At 44.9% G+C, this 17,660-nt stretch overlaps 1 protein-coding gene across 11 annotated transcripts in view; it reads right to left on the bottom strand.

Moving 5' to 3' along the window:
- The window catches only part of Epn2 (epsin 2), a 56,547-nt gene that overhangs the window by 31,665 nt on the left and 7,222 nt on the right, over window positions 1-17,660 (bottom strand). For 9 of the 11 annotated variants that reach the window (XM_021639162.2, XM_060363575.1, XM_021639164.2 and 6 more), the window contains exon 2: window positions 765-833. The exons of the other annotated variants lie outside the window; for them this stretch is intronic. The gene's annotated coding sequence lies outside the window, so the exon portion shown is untranslated. The remainder of the gene's footprint in view (window positions 1-764; window positions 834-17,660) is intronic. 11 annotated transcript variants of the gene reach the window in all.

Below are 17,660 nucleotides of genomic sequence, written 5' to 3'. Positions count from 1 at the left end.
AGATTGTTCTTTCAGCCCATAGGCTCCCTGTTGGGCTAAGGGAGGGCTTCTGCCTTTTACAAGTACATAGATCAGCCCTCAAAACCTCACTCCTCAATGGCAGCCTAGTATACAAAGTGAGTTCCAGGACAGCCAAGGCTACGTAGAGAAATGCTCTGAGGGGGTCAGGGGAACAGACGGACAAGATAGGACAGGACTACCTCATTCCTCCAAGAATGTGACCATAGTCTCTTCATTTGTAGCATGTTATGACTGACAGTGGCAACAGCTGGAAGGGACAACTGCCCATACCATACAACTCCTGGTCTGGCCTCTCCGCCTAGGGGCAGGCTGTAAATGACCGCTACTCACACTTCCAGAACTGCCCAACTCAACACACTCAAGGAGATGAAGAACTGCCTGGGAAAATCTCAAGTTCCCATGATTTGGGGCTTAATTTAGACCTGGCTGGTGACTACTGGGTGGTGCTAATGCTTAGCTGTCAGCATCTTCTGAGGAGCCAGAGAACGGAAGCAATGTGGGTAAGAAGTGGAACTCTCAGCCACATGCCACAAGCCTCTAGGCTTCTGGCCCTACAGTGATTTCACACTTTCCCTAAAGGGAGCTGAAGGTGGGTGTCTGCCCAACACAGACCACAAAGGAGGAAGCTGAGTGCTTGGTTTCCTGCTACCCTGAAACTAGCATTTTTTGGGGGTCAGTTTAGCTTCTGCCCACAGTGCTGGGAAGGAGGGATGGATTCCCGTGGGTGTCAAGGAGTTACTTACAGACAGCTGGCATTTGGTGGCTGGCATCCCCTGAGCCTGCAGCTGGCTATGTGCCCCACTTCAGCAGCACTAGAGCAAGAGACAGAGATATTTATTGAACTCCTCACCAAGCTTAAATGACCCAAGCATCCAAAACTAGGTGCTCTGGGGAATGGTCAGGCCTCAAGGTAGCTCTTTTGGTGCCAACATTAATACAACACCCCCTTTTCCAGCCCTTTCCTCAATCACTATACAATATATTGGCACCCTCAATGCCAGATAGGTTCCTGCCTGGAGCCTTACCCACAACTGCTACCCCAACCATCTTCACCCTTCTCAACTGCCACTGGGCTGGCTCCTTGTCATTTAGGTGTTAGTAGAACAGGGGTCCCTCAAAAACCAAAAGGCATTCTGCAGGTATTCTTCCACTTGACATTTTCTCCCTGTCCCCCCTTTTGGGGGTTCAAGACAGGGTTTCTCTATGTGTCCTAGAACACACTTTGCAGACAGGCTGGCGTCAAACTCAGAGATCTGCCTGCCTTAGCACATGCACAACGATGTATCACAACATTTCCTTGCTCCCAGACTGCTGGCCCACACTACACTCAGAGCCAACAGAGTCCCCATCCATCTCTTCAATACCTCAATGCCTAGCACAGCACCTGGTACCTGTAAGCACTCAATCTCAGAAGACGAACACAGACACCAAGAGAAAGTCTAGAGTGTCTACATCCTGCAGACTCAGTTTGCCTGACACACACTAACACTCCCATTTCCTGCCTCTCTCCACTCCTCAATTCGGCCCCTTTGAACTGCTGCATGCCCAAAGATAAACTGCTTAGAGACTACTATGCACATCTGCTGAGCTTGTACCCGCTACGAAACAAATACCCGCTACACCACCGTGGCCGAGGTCTCTATCAGGGCTCACTCAGTACCCTCTTAGCCTGTTCTTGGCAGGCCTGATGGCAATATGCACAGAATCGGCCAGACAATTCTCCTGCCCACCACAGAATGTGGCCAGAGGGCAGTGGATATTTTTGCTTTTCTGACTAAGAAAAAGCAACACCAGCTGCTGCTAAATGGGGCTGGCAGGTGACAGGTATCCAAAGAGCTCTTCCCTCCCTTGGCCCAGAGACACATGCATGTCATAGGGGATATTTAGCAGGTCCTGAGGACACCTGGCAGTAGACAACACAAAAACTTCTCCCCCAAGAAGACAGAGAGACATCCTAGAGATATGATCTCTTCTTCCACACCCAGTACTTTCCTCACCCTGACTGCTCCCAGGGACAGTACCAGAACTAGAAGAATTCTAGAAAGCAGAGGGGGCCAAGCAGAAGCTGTGAGTACTGACTGAGCACTTAGTACCCACCAGGTGCTGTTCCAAGGCACTGCAAGTATTTGCCCTCTAATCTTCATAACCCTCTAAGAGAATTATTGCATCTCCATTTTTATATAGAGGGGAAGTCAAGGCATAAAAAGGGTAAATAACTGGCCCCAAACTACACTGCCAGCATAGGGCCAGCATGATCCCAGACTTCAAATTTCTGGTCTCATCTTTTGTTTCTTTTGTTTTGTTTTGTTTTGTTTTGTTTGCAAGACAAGGTTTCTGTGTGTAGCCTTGGCTGTCCTGGAACTCACTCTGTAGATCTGACTGGCCTCCAACTCAGGAGATCTACCTGCCTCTGCCTCCCCACTGTGCCCAGCTTTCTGGTCTCATCTTTCTTCTTTCTGGCTTTAGACAAATCCACCAAAACTAACTTTTCCTGTTTGAATTTGAACTGCACGCGTGAGAAAAACCCTCTGGTCTGCGTGGCTGGGAAGCAACTGTTTCTTGCCCAGACAGGACATGGAATTCCCAGGTCTGTGCAGTGCAGGCAGCACTGGAAAAGCTCTGCCTTTCCTCAGAGAATGCCTTCTCAGGTCAGACTACCACACTGACTTCCAAAAATGATCAAGAAGGTGTTTTGGGTTTTTTGGGTTCTGTTTTGTTTTGTCAGGCGTGGTAACGCATGCCTATGATCCCAGCACTTGGGAGGAAGAGCAGGTGGAGCTCTGTGAGTTCCAAGCTAGCCTGGTCTACAAAACAAGTCCAGGACAGCCAGGGCTACACACAGAGACACCATCAGTTTTGAGTAACAATATATGTGACATAAGTTTATCATCACTATGGTACGGGAAGGTGGTGTTTGCATTGAGGTATGACTCACACAGCAGAAAATTTTCCACCATAAAGCACATAATTCAGTTTTGTTTCTAGCTTATTCACAATTTTGTACAAGCATCACTATCAAATTAGAACATTATCAAATCATTCATTTTCATCTCTCTCAAATTCCCTGTATCCATTACTAGTCATTTGCCCTCATCCCTCTAGATCCCCACCAACTAATATTCTATTTTCTGCCTCTATGAATTTTCTTACTTTGGTTCTTTATTCACAAGCACATAAATGGAGTCAGACAATATATAGCCTTTTATGCCTGGCCTTTTTCACTTAGCATCCTGTTTTAAAGACTCAAATAGCCGGGCATGGTGGTAAACAACTTTAATCCCAGTACTCAAAAAGAAGAGGCAGAAGAATCTCTGAGTTCAAGGATAGCCTGGTCTCACTGCAAGTTCCAGGACAACCAGAACTACACATAAAGACCTCAACTCAAAAAAACAAAGACTGATCCATGCTGAATCAGTGAGCCATTCAATTTTACAACTAAATGATTTACCATTGCATAGATGTACCACATTTTATCTTTGTATATCTATTTAAGCTGATCAACATTTGGGCCTATTATAAATAATGCTGCTAGGAACATCTGTGCACAAATTTTGTAGGACTATGTTTTCTCCCTTCTGAGTATCCACTAGAGAGTAGACTTACTAGGTCCTCATGTTTACTGTTTACCTCTGGGGAACTGTAAAAGTTCGTGGGCATTTTGAAAGCACTAGTTTTGTTGTTGCTGCTGCTGCTGCTGCTGTTTTACAAGACAGGGTTTCTCCATGTATCAGCCCTGGCTGGCCTAGGACTCTGTAGACCAGGCTGGCCTCGAACTCAAGAGATTGACCTGCCTTGAGTGCTGGAATTAAAGGAGTGAGCAACCACCACCTGACTGATAAGGAATTATTAAAATTACCACTGAACTACACAACACTGAAAAGTACTGTAGGAAATACTGCCAAAGTCAAAACTAATTTCAGAATGGTACCACTGAAATCTTCATCAGGGAGTACAGAGAGAGGCCATGTGGGAAGGATGAAGACAGGTCTAAACTTGAATGCCACAAAGAGAAGAGCAGGCGGAGCAAAGGGTGAGAAGAGGCAGGGACAGCCATCAAATTGGTTATCAAAGACTCCTGATAACCATACATGGTAAGGTCCAAGGCCCCCAACAGCAAATAAACAGCCTTCAGAGGAAAAAGCAGCTTAGTTTTTCCTATCGGAATCAGCTAACCATGCCAAGACTGAAAACAGAGGTAGCAAGTGGCAGTTGGCACTCCTGGGGCCAACATGTTCACCTGGGAGGATCAATAAAGGACCAAGGGAGAGTAAGGTACCAGGATGCAGAGCCCAAAAGAATCCGCTTCATGCTTATACACAGCAATACACAGATGAAAAGACCTGCCATCTACTAAGGATCCCCAAGATAGTACAGGTGCCCTTGCACACATGCAACTGCACATCCATCCCACAGCAAAACTGCAGCCATTATCTCTCCAGCAGGCCCAATAATGCCAGGGATTCCCTGCCTGCAATCTACCACCTGTTTGCTGCTTTTCCGGGCCTAAGCAAAGGACTGAGAGGCCTAGAAACTTGCCTAGACTTTCCGCCACTGTCTGTAATCTCACTGCTTCTTCCTACAACAACCAGAACTGAGACTCTTCGTGGATAATCTCCACTGATTCACACCAAGCCCAGCCAAGTGCCTGGCACACACCTGCTACAAGAATGAATGACACCTCAAGGAAAAGGATCCAGCCATACTTACTCACATCCTTCCCATCCTCCCTCCTAGGGCCTCACTAACTCTCCACACCTCACCAAACCTCCAAAGCAAGGCCCATTAAAGCCCATAGTGGGTGCTGGAGAGATGGCTCAGAGGATAAGAGCACTGATTGCTCTTCCCAAAGGTCCTGAGTTCAATTCCCAGCAACCACATGGTGGCTCACAACCATCTAAACATGAAATCTGGTTCCCTCTTCTGGCGTGCAGGTGTACATGCTAACACACATTGCATAAGTAATAAATAAATAAATCTTTAAAAAAAAAAAAAAAAAAAAAAAAAGCCCATAGTGAATGTAAAGCAGTACCTATCAAAAACAAACAACTGGGTGTTTGAGCACACCTATAATGCCATCATCACTCAGGAAGCTTATGTAGTATTGTCATGAGTATAAGGCCAGTTTGCTCTATAGGAAACTCCAGGCCAGTCCAAGAGTGTTAGATCCTGTTTCAAAAACAAGACAAAAAAAAAAAAAAAAAAAAAAAAACTATCATGGTATATGGATATTGTTATAGCTTTAACAACTCAGCCAGGGTAGAAAGATTACTGTCTATCTACCCCTAGTCACCACCAGGAACTTCATCTATAAAATGTGTCCTCATTTATAAAAGAGGACCAGTCTTCAAGCATCAGCAAGGTTAAGAGTCCTGATAGCTATGGGGGAAAAGGCTAACAGCACCTGCTTCAGTTATAGGGATCCCAGCACCCTGAAGGATTCTGACTGCTCCTGTCCCACTGATCCCTTGACCACACCCCCTCCAGAAGAAAAACAAAACAGAGCAGGCTAACATGGAACAGGAGGAGAATTTTTAGTCTATTTCATACTAAATTTAACAAGCATAAACAAGCAGAAGTTTGCATACCATATTTTTTTTTAATTCTTAAAAGATTAGAAATATGCTGCCAAATGTCAAAACAAAAGTACCAAAGGGAAACGAAAGTTGTTGTTTCCTTTTGGTTTCATATCCATTGGCCAAATATTTTCACTCAATGTTTATACTGCCACTGTCCTGCTTTGTTTAGAAAAATAACAATCTACGGGTTCATTTCCAGCACTGACAATTGCGAGTTATGCAGATCTACATGCACAGTGGCTCCTTCCTTTGCTCAGAAAAAAAAAAAAAAAAAAACCACCCTCGCTGCTTTAGAAACTCCAACCATAAGGCCAACTACAACAAAAAGATTGACTTCTCCTCAGAATGTGTGACTGCACATCAGCCTCTCTCACTCTAGCCTTCTCTCCTCCTTACCATGAAAAACAAGGCCATGAGAATGGAGCTGTCCTGAAGCATCTTCATATGCCTTCCAAGAGAACTCAAGTCCAGGGCCTCAAGAGTCTACAGCAATAGCTCCTGCTATGCACAAACACACACACTTAAGTCTCCTACCTACCTGACCCAGTGCTAACCACTGTGCCCAGAGCTGACACCAGCAACTCCCAGTACTGGGTCTGAGACTGCTGAGAGGAACTTCATGAACTAAATGGAGGCAATGAGCTGGATGAAGCTCTGTGCTCTCACTAACGATTCACATAAGGAAACTGAGTCCTCAACACTCCAGTCCAGTGCTGACAAAGATTTGTAACTCATAACACAACCAGCCTATGATCTGCAAATAGAGAAACAAACTTAAGGCCTGGAGATTTGGCTTAGTTGATAGTATCTTGCTAGTATGCATGAAGTATAAAAACTAGGTATGGTAACAGTGGCAGGATCCAAGGGACTAGCGAAATGGCTCAGCAGTGAAGGACACTGGCTAGGACCCAGGTTCAATTCTCAACTCCCACATAAGATGACCCATAGCCACATATTAACTCCGGCTCTAACGAACTCCAATGTCCAATGGTCTCTTCTGGATGTCACAGAAACACATACAACATATACACAATTAAAATAACAAATGTTAGTCATGCATAGTGACAAATCTTGGCACATGCCTTTAATGCCAGCACTTTAATCCTGACAAAGATAAGCAGATCTCTTTGAGTTTGAGGACAGCCTGATCTATATAGTTGAGTTCCAGGACAGCCAGAGCTATATAGTGAGGCCATGTCTCCAAAAATAAATAAATAAATCTTTAAAAATATAAAATATACCCACACAGTCCTTCAACATGTGACAATATAAGCTCAACTTCAGAAAAATGCAAATCATAATTAAACTGAGATACAATTTACCCTTGTCAGGTTGGCAGGAATCTAAACACCTGAGGCTGGCAAGGCAGTAGGAGAAATGAGCAAGCCACACTGCTCGTATGAGGGCAATATGAACACTTGGGAGAAAATCTGGGCAACCTCTCAAAATGACTCAATAGGTAAAGATGCACTGCTACCAGGCCTGATTTCCTGAGTTAAATCCCTAGAATCCACACAATACAAAGAGAAGGAACTTCAAAGTTGTCTTTTTCCACATGCACAATGTAGGATATGCCTACCCACAGATTCAATCAATAAATGTAAAATATATATGTGGCTGGCCGGACGGATGGATGAGGTGGAAGGTGGAAAAAGACCGATGGTGCTGACCTCTAGCCTCCAGTCACATGAGCAAGCACATCAGCAAATCCCCATGCATATAGAAACATAGGGGGAATGTATACAGACACACACACACACTTTTGCACACACTAAACAAACAACCACACCCTTGACTTGATCTTATCTCATCTCTGAGAGTTCTAGGCTATCCATGATTACACAGTGAGACCCTGTCCCAAAAAACAAAAGTAAAAATAAATAGAAAATAGGGAATGAGAATGATGAGATTTATAAACAATATGCTATCTTTTAGTTAATAAAATAAGGAAAAAGAAATGGACTTAGTGGCAGGCATCTTTAATCCCAACATCCAGGAAGCAGAGGCGAAAGGATCTCTGTGAGTTCGAGGCCCAGAGGGCTAACTCAGTAAGATCCTGCTCCAAAAGAGGAAAAAAATAATAATAAGAAAAAGAGAGCTCACACATGCTGTATCTACACAGACACTACCGGAAAGATACTATACTATAAGGTAGTTAGCAAAGGAAGGAGCAGGCAGAACTAGGTCGATGAGGAGTGAAGGGAAATACTTCCTGAAGTACACTTTTTAATGACATCTACTTACATTTATTTGGGCGGCCCTCTAGCTTCACATTTCAGTGACTTCCCCACAGTCCACTCTAGGCTAAGCTTTCCTTCTTAGTGGGCCCACCTGCAGCCCCATCCACAAACCCGACCCCCTGGGTATCCTGAGCAGGTCTGTGCCTCATCACCAGGTAGCAGATCACACCAAGCTCCCCATCAGGCTTAGCCATTCACGTACCAGGCCTTACCTAGCACCTATCCCTACCAGACCTGGGCACAAAACTGGAGCATGCAGGCCAAACACACAGCCTCACTCTCCAAGAGCTCAGGAGACACAACACAAAGGAAGCACACGGGACTACAGCAGGGACAACTTATCTTTCTTTGGAGCAGATGGGGCGGGGCTGCTCCAAGAACTTATCCGTCAATACAAAGTCATCGCCACCCACCTCAGGCACCCCTCAGCTTTCCCCTAGGTCAGGAAACAGATATAAGTAGCCTAAGGCTCAAAGGACAGCAAGTCATCAAGCTACTGTTCTTAGTCAGTCACCAAAAGCCACAACAAAATCATGTTTCCACATCACCCACCAGAGGGAGAAAACCTCAGACCAAATTATTCCAAACTGTTTCCGTGGGCCTCAGAGGGCAGAGGCAAGTCTCCTAGTGCTTGACTAAGCACCGTAACCACAGGCTGAGCTTTCCTGCTAAAAAATATTTACTTCCCCTTTCTGAGCTCTAAACTGTTTTTCTTTCTAAATAAACTTTTTTGGCTTTTTGAGACAGGGTTTCTCTGTGTAGTCTTGGCTGTCCTAGACTCACTTTGTAGACCAAGCTGGTACTGAACTCACAAAGATCCGCCTGCCTCTGCCTGCCTAAAAGGCCACTCCTGGTCTAAATAAACTTTTATAAGCCTTTTATTATAGTCTTTATATGTCCAGCAAAAAAGTTTTAAAAATACTCCATGTGGTACCTTTTGCTGGACACAAAGCTGCCTTCCAGATTACTGATGGTCAGTCTCGGGGAAGACCAACACAGCTACACTAGAAGTGGTTCTGTGGACCAGGCAGGTAGACGTAGCCCCACTGCACTGTAAACCCAGGATTCTTCCCACCACAAAGCTTATTCACAGGGATTCATATAGCTCTGATTTACCCACATGCAGAATGAATGCCAAGGGCCCCAGAAGGAAATGACTAGGCACAGCATGTCACGGAGGCCTGGTTGGCCCAGAGCCTGCTCCATCCAGCTCCCTGCTTCCACCATAAGTTAGCCTCAGGCAAACACATTTCCTGAGCAACAGGCCTGTTTTCTCTTCTGGAGACTCCTGTTTTGTTTTGTTTTGTTTTGTTTTGTTTTGTTTAAAAAAAAAAAAAAAAGAAAGAAAGAAAGAAAAAAGGCACTGGCTAAGTGAAAAGGACCAACCCTGTCATCAAGCCAACAAACACAGCCTACCAAAAGGAGAACACATACCCAGAGAAGATGGTTTTCAGGCCAATGCTGCTCTCCCTTGGGATTGGAAGGTCTTTGGACGTACTTGGTAGTGTATGGCAAGTAACCCTTTCCTTTATACCATGGAGACAGAGAAGATGAGGCCCAGTGACTGACTATTCAATCACCCTGCCCAAAGAGCCAGTGTGTCACATTCTGAAAGCCTCCAAAGAACATGCAGCAGTGCAAACATTTTGGTTCTACAACTCAGCCTTAATCCTCTTCCTCCACACCCTACAGCTCAGCAACAGCACCACAGCACTCCAAACTGCTGTTCATTCCTCCTACCATAACACTTCCAGGTGGCCACCAAGTCCTCTGTTCTCACAAAGCCTCTCTCCTGTCTGTCCCAGGCCTGAGGGCTTGCTAACCCACTACAGGAGAAGAGGGGGTACATCAGTATTCAGGGGGGGGGGCGACAATATATGCCTCCTCACAGACAGTGAGCCACCAGGACCCCAAGGGTAGGAGAGTGAGAGGGTGGTAGATATAAACAGACTGACAAAAATAAGCTAGAACTCAGTTTACAGTAGTCACAGTTGAGAGGTCAGGTTCAACTTCAGCCTTCCTGACTGTATGTACTTCCAAATTTCTCTGATGACCTTTGTTGGGGACTCATAAAATAACACCACAAATATGGTGCTTTTGGCATGCTGAGCACTTGGAACTTAAGGGCAGTGTACAGCCTCAGAACCAAGAGCCATCTCACCTCCTATTCTCCTGTCTGTTTTTTCTTTCACTAGAGTAATTAATGAAAACTAGGATCTACTTTCCCAAGACAATTCACAAAAATTGGGCCCCTTCTTCCCAAAGCCAGCCACACACCAACCAGGGGGCCATGATTGCTCTGAGCCCCTCTACTACCCACCACTCTGTCAAAGAGCCGGCCATATAATCTGACCTTATCCAAGAGTGGGCCCTAAGACATACAAAATCAAAGTCCTGTCCAAACCATGGAGCAAGAAATGCAACAAATAAGAGCGCAGGGAGAAGCAAAGACTGGTCTCGTTCGTTTCACAGTCATCACCACAGAGATTGTGCCCTATCTGACCCTAGCAGCGCTGAAACTGACACATCCCAGCCATTCTGAAGGCTCACTGGCACTTAAAATGATTACAGAAGTCAGAAATACTTTTCTCTTGTTATATCTCTCATCACGAGGATATCAGTTATGACCCCTACACAAGACGACTTAGCTGGACAGTGGTAGAACACACCTTTAATCCCAGCACTTGGGAGGCAGAGGCAGGCAGATCTCAGCGGTTCAAGGCCAGCCTGGTCTACAAAGGAATACCAGGATAGCCCAGGGCTATACAGAGAAACCCTGCCTTGAGAAGAAAAAAGACTCTGAACTGTGCTTCCTAAAAGCTTCAAGTGGTACAAGTGAAAAGCAAATCAGATTCACATCTGATTTTCCTCATCCTGAGACCTGAGATGCTAATCCTAATCCTTTGAACCCTCCAAAAATGGACACATGATCTGATGTGCACCCCATATCCATGGATGGAGCTTAGTCCTCAAGACAGAGCATGGGGCTACTGTATTCAGATGCAGCCCTTGAGAAGGGTGCCCACTGTCAGCACACTGCTGCCCAGTAACTCCTATGAGGAAGCAGTGCCCAACAGCATGCAGACCCCTCCATTACACCCACTCAGCACAGACTGAGTTGACAAGGACAGACTTGACCTATCTCTAGGACCCAGTAGACAGTCCAGGAATACTAAACCTAAAACTTTGTGAGATATATAAAGAAAGAAACGGCCTTGGCACCCAGGAAGGCAAACCCTTCTGTCAACGGGCCTCATGAAAACACAGTCTGTCCCAGAAAACTCAAGAGCAGAGCGAAATCCCAGCGAGCTGAGCATGTCCTCCACACCAGTGCTGAGAAGGTCCTCTACCCAACCTAGGTCCACAGCTGAGGCTTGCGCCAGAGGAGGAGAGAGCTTTCCAGCAGAGAAGCATTTCAGCTAACAATGAACAGCCCAAAGAAGCCTGAGCCCACCCGTGCATTCTCATGCAGCTGTATTACGCACATTGTGCCTCAGGCCTAAGTTCCTCTAAAATGTGTTTGTTGAAATAAACAGAAACCATTGCCTACCCTCTCGTGTGATACTTTCTTCATGATCCATACACCCTATCACCGTATTTCAAATTACACAGCATGTAGTTAATTAAAGTAGCAACTATTTACAACGGCCAAAATTAAAACTTCAAAAGACTATGAACAGGAAGGTAAACAAGTTGTGCTCTATCTATACAGAGATTACTCAATAATAAGAAGGAATAAAATGCTGATCCATGCTACAACATGAAAAAACCTGGAAAGAGGCCAAGCAAAAGGCCACATGATTTAAGATGCTGGGCACAGAGAATGTCTGAATCAGGCAAACCACAATTAGAAAGCAGCTTAGTGTTTAGGCAGGGTGGCACAAGCCTCTATGCCCAGTCTAATATGGTTACAATGGCAAATTTCATAAATATTTTGCAGTAACAAAATTAATATAGCAAATCTCTTATTAATCTTTGTCCTAATAGAAGTGATAACAAAATTCAACCCAAATAAATACTTCTGTATAGAGATAATCATCATTTTACAACTGAAAAAAGTCATCTTTGAACACAGAGCATATAAAATCTGCATTAGAGCCAGGTGTGATGGAGCATGCCTTTAAGCCATCATGGATCTCGTGAGTTCAAAGCCATCCTGGTCTACAGGAGTTCTAGGACAGCCAGGACTACGGGAAACAAACTGCAGGTAAGAATTAAAGGGGCCCATAGTGAAAGCTGAGAATGACCGCTCACACTTGTAAGCTGAGTACTTGGAGAATTACTGAATCACAGACAAGAATAGGACCCTATTCTCAAAAAGAAGAATGGTCAATTTCCACCTAGTAAGTTTGCAGAAAGTCCAAACCCATTAAAAATATACAGCCATTATTAATAAAGTTTGGGATTTGCTTTAGAAGTATCCATGGGAGAAACCTAGATTTAAAATGTTGAAGCTGAGTTTTACTAAATTATGTTGTTTTCATTTACTGAGTCCTCCATAATAAAATCAAGTTTATACCCAAGTTTTTTAATTATATTCTACATAGATAAAAACAGCAGGTACCCTAAGCTGTCAAATGCCAAGGGCTCTCTACAAGTGTTCCCACCTAAGACAAAGTCACTTAATACATGTCCCCTACAGAAGACAACAGAAAAATGGCCCCTCAGAAGAAAATCAGAGTCCCAATTCAGACTGCCAAGCAAAAACACAAGGAAGTGTCTAGTTTGAGCGTTCTCCATGAGCCAATGTAGAAAGGTCTGTCGAAATTTCAGTTATCAACTAGGTCCAGGCAACATCTGGACACAAAGGGATCTTTGCCGGAAATGCCTTTAACAAGAGCTCCAGAAACAGCCCTTCAAAAATGACATAAGCAGATGGGACAAACGGAAGCAGATCCCCAGCCCCTTATACAGTGGCACCCTGGTACTGTCACTGCCCATTCGCCTGGTTCTCTTCCTTCCTCTTCCTACAAAAAAGGCGGTCTCACAGTCTCCTGTTACATATTCAGTATCTAGGAGAGTGTTTGGCACCAAGAGGCCTGACCACACGCTTGTTATGTAATTTTGACTTCTGATGGAAATGGCTCCAGAAGTACCTTTATAAGGACTTGCTTTTCGTGAATTCCAAGCATGATACCCAGAGGAAGGTACTAGAATATACTACAGACTACATCTGAGTGCCAAAAAAAGGAGGGGATGAGCGACAGTCACAGCACAAACAATACCACCTAAAATAGCAGCAGAGATTGTACAGAGCACAGGCCTGAGTCAGGAGGATGTCAAACAGTGGGTGCCAGGTAGAAACACTTTGGGTCAAGAGTCTGGAGACAGGAAATGAAGTAAAGCACAGGGGTGAAGAGAAGAGCTAAAACAGGGAGGTGGTGGCAAGCTCAACCACCATGAACAGAGAATACTACCATGACTAGACCTGGTAAGCCCTGTGTTCCCAGTGGGGAACAAGGAGGGGAGGAAAATGAGTGGGCACCATGAGAGGGCTGGGGCCTACAGAACTGGCACTCCCAAGCCCCATCTAGAGATGGCACCCACACTGGCTCTGACCCATTGTTGCTAAGCAACAGTGCAGCCTCCAACTGCTAAGTGTTCTGATTTGTCCATGAAGCTGCAAATGTGGAAAGCTGCACAGGATCTGCTTTTGATGTTGGCAACTATAGTGAACAAATAATGGCCTCCCAAAGGCCTTATTCCAAAGATATCCACACACAGCCTAGTCCAAGAACCTGTGAACATGCTAGGCATAAGGGCAAGGAGGCAGCAGAGAAAATGAAAGCATTCTTCCCTAACGTACAATAGGGAAGGATCAATGGGTCAAACAGAAACACAAGGGTCCTTTACACTAGAGGTGGGAGGCAAGTGAGCAGTGTCACACTGGATGCTGTGGGATGGTCACAACAGTCACAGCTGTCTGAGATTGGGCCACGAGCAAAGAAACATGAAAGGTCTAGAAGCTGGTAAAGGTAACAAGTGGCTTCTCTCTGGCTGCCACAGCTCTCCTAGGATTGTCAGCACTGAACCCCCTATGACCTGAAACCCCAAGACAGACAGCAAACTGAGGCAGCACCCAAAAGAGACAGCATATAAATACGCCTGTAATCCCAGCACTCAGGGAAGCAGAGTTCTGTGAGTTTGACAACATCTGGTTTACAAAGTGAGTCCTGAACAGCCAGGGCTACACAGAGAAACCCTGTCGAGAAAGAGAGAGAACATAGAAAACATATAACTGGCCAATCCAGATGCCCCTGTGGTTCAATCTTCTTGTCCATACCAAGAACTGCAGGCTAGGATCATCTCATCTCCCTGATAACTTGTACCCACCCAGGGCCAGTCTCTCCAACATGTGTCTCAAAAATACCAGAAAGCTTCTTATCTTCACCACATGGCCATAAAATTCCCCAGGGATTTCTAGAAAACACAACTGCTCTAAGTGTGGGCACTCTAGTCCCAAAGGACCATTCATGTCATGTCAGCACCAGCCCAGGATAAAATATCATTCTGGCCCTGGGAAACTGGCCTAGAAAACAGGGTGGGACAGGAACTCTTTCAGCCTCACCCTTCTCACTGCCACTGAACAGAGCCCCACTGTCAGGTGCTCTGGGAAAAGACTCATGTCCTTGGGCCCTGTTGCCACCTAGCTCCCCAACACTAGCAGCAAGATGGCACTTTGGGCTGATCTTAACACAGCAATCCATTTTAATTAAGCTCTGCTGCTTTCATCAGAGCAGAGCTGTTCACTAAGGAATGAAATGGAGGACCTGCAGCACTGCCCACTCACTATAGACTGAAACCACAGCCCACCGTTCAAGCCAGCTGTTGCCCACTCACTAGCCAACAGGTCCCCAGTCCTCCGCACAGGCAGCACCACCGGCTCTGCTCCTCCTCTATCCCCCATAACCATACTTTCAAGATCCAACTTGCAGACGGTTTCCTCTGACCCTTAGAGTCCATCAATGTTTGTACACTTCTCTACCTACTGATATAGCCAGAGCCAACAGTATTTCTCACTGTCAGAAACCAACATCTACAAACCCAAAGACCTGAGGCAGGGACTTAAATTTTATTCACTAACTCATGTATCCCAGAATATGAAACACTGCAACAAGCATCAAATAAGAGCACAAACTGAACTACTTTTTTGACCAAAACACCATAAATAATGATAACCATAAAACACATTAGGTTAAAAACTTCACTTGTAAGCCAGGCGTGGTGTCACATGCCTTTAATCCCAGCACTCAGGAGGTAGAGGCAAGGGCACTGATGTGAGTTCAACACAAGCCTGGTCTACAAAACAAGTGCAGGACAGCAAAGGCTATACAAAGAAACCCTGCTGGGGAGTGGGAAGGGAACTCACTTGTTTTGTTTTGTTTTATTATTATTATTATTATTATTATTTTATTATTATGTATATACAGTGTTCTGCCTGCATGTGTACCTGCAAGCCAGTAGAGGGCACCAGATCTCATTATAGATGGTTGTAAGCCACCATGTGGTTGCTGGGAATTGAACTCAGGACCTTTGGAAGAGCAGCCAGTGCTCTTAACCTCTGAGCCATCTCCTCAGCCCCCTTGTTTGTTTTTAAGATTTATTTTTATTTTGTGTGCATTTGTGTTTTGCCTGCATGTATACCTATGTGAGGGTGTCAGATCCCTAGAACTAGAGTTACGGACAGCCATGTAGGGGCTGGGAACTGAACCCACGTCCTCTGGAAAAACAGCCAGTGCTCTCAACCACTTAGCCACCTCTCCAGCCCCCTCACTTGTTACTTTTGACTAGCAACATTAAATACCAAAGTTATGAACTCTTTAGTACAACCGTCTTGAAAAAATTTACTTTTAAAATATGATTTTGAGCTGGGAGTAGTGGTATACACCTGTAATCCCAGCACTCCAGGGGGCAGAGGCAGGTGGATCTCTGTGAGTTCAAGGCCAACCTGGTCTACAAAGCTAGTCCAGGACAGCCAAAGTGACACAGAGAAACCCTGTCTTGGAAAAAAAAAATACACATATATATACATATACACACATATATAATATATATATACATATAATACATATATAATATATATATGAGTTTGCTGAGCATGGTGGCACACACCTCTAATCCTTGCCCTTGAGAAGATGAAACAAGAGGATCACAAGTTTTTGGCCAATATAAGCTATATATAGTAAGACTTCACCTCAAAAAAAAAAAGAGCGAGAGAAAGAAAAAAGCTGAGGGAGATTTAAAAAAAATGCCATTTACATTTTGCACATATTAGACCTGGAGAGATGGTTCAGTGATATAGAGAAATGGCGGCTGTTCCAGAGGACCCAGGTTCAATCCCCAGCACCCACATGACAGCCAAGTACAGTTCCAGGGATCCTGACATTCTTTTCTGGCCTCCAGTGGCACCAGACAAACACAGGGTACATGATTCAGAACCAGACAAAACACCATATAATATAAAATAAATCAAAAACAAATTTTGCAAATATTGCCTGCTGAAATCATTACAACAATCTGGAGTAGGAGAGGGAACCCTTGATGGAGAGATAAGTAAGAACCAAACCGGCTCTGCCTGCTCCTTGCCTGGGGCTCAGGTGGAAAAGATTACCCAGCAGATCACACTCCCTCCTTCTGCACTTACTTTCTTCACCCTTTGCTAAACTACCTACTTCTCCAAGGTGGCTTAGAGACCACCTTCCCTTCTCCCTCTTCTCTGTAGCCCATTCCCAGTGACTAAAAACTCAGGGCTCACTACTCATACCTGCTAATGTACAGGCTCCTCTTCTTTCTAGCTCCCATTTCTTCCAATCTTCCAGTCCCTGACACTCCCACAAGCTCCCCTGACACTCCCACAAGCTCCCCTGACACTCCCAGAAGCTCCCCTGAGCACAGGGCTCAGCTCTCCATCCACACAATCAGAATTATCTAGGCACTTCTAAACCTCATTGGTTCCTCCCAGATTGGTTTAGGAAGAGGCCCCATCAGAGACAACTTGGGGAAAAAAAAAAAAAAAAAAAAAAAAGCTTTCCAGATTCCATGACTTGTAGGTGTACCAGGAATAGAGCTCCCAGCCATAAAGTCCAAACTCTTAGCCATAAAGCATCCTCCCAAACAACACAGACTCAACAGAGCACACACCAAGAGGCACACACAAGGGCACCACACCCAACCCCACCTCAGGAATCCTACTGCCTCCTTACCGTCCCATTGCTTTATAATTTTCCTTGTCCTTCAAGGCACAGCTCAACCCTACCTTCTTCCTGATGCCCTTCCTTACTTCGAGTTTGTTTTTTTTTTTTCCCTACATTCTTGGCCTCCTGACAAAAATCAAAAATCACAGTTCAACACACTGATGGCTTCTAATTTTCTTACAAATGTTAACTTTGTCCTCTCGGTCAGAACAAATATGTCAACAGGAAACATTTCATTTACATCCATCAATCTGACCCCAGAGCTCCAATATCCTACTCACTGTCACAAAACTGTCCTTCAAATGCCCATACCTCTGCACTCCGTGGTTCCTACTCAGAAGGTAGCATAGTTTTGTTTGTTTGTTGTTTTGGTGTTTTGTTTTGTTTTTTCCTGATAGGGTGTGGTGAGATGAGATACTCTCATAGAAACGACTTCATAAAATTTCAAAATCAGACCAGTGCCAGACTGATTTCAAGCATACTGCCAAGCCCCCTCCCAATTTGAGGGCACTTATCAGTGAATTGCCACTCTCAGGACTGCTAAGAGAACAGCAAGGTCACAGAAACACACAGGCACACCTCCAGGTGTGCAGGGAAATCAATGATTCTCCGTCTGAAACAAGTGGCTG

The sequence above is a fragment of the Meriones unguiculatus genome, chromosome 11, assembly GCF_030254825.1.
Source record: "Meriones unguiculatus strain TT.TT164.6M chromosome 11, Bangor_MerUng_6.1, whole genome shotgun sequence".
NCBI classification, from domain to species: domain Eukaryota; kingdom Metazoa; phylum Chordata; class Mammalia; order Rodentia; family Muridae; genus Meriones; species Meriones unguiculatus.
This window is presented reverse-complemented; position numbering and strand designations above follow the sequence as displayed.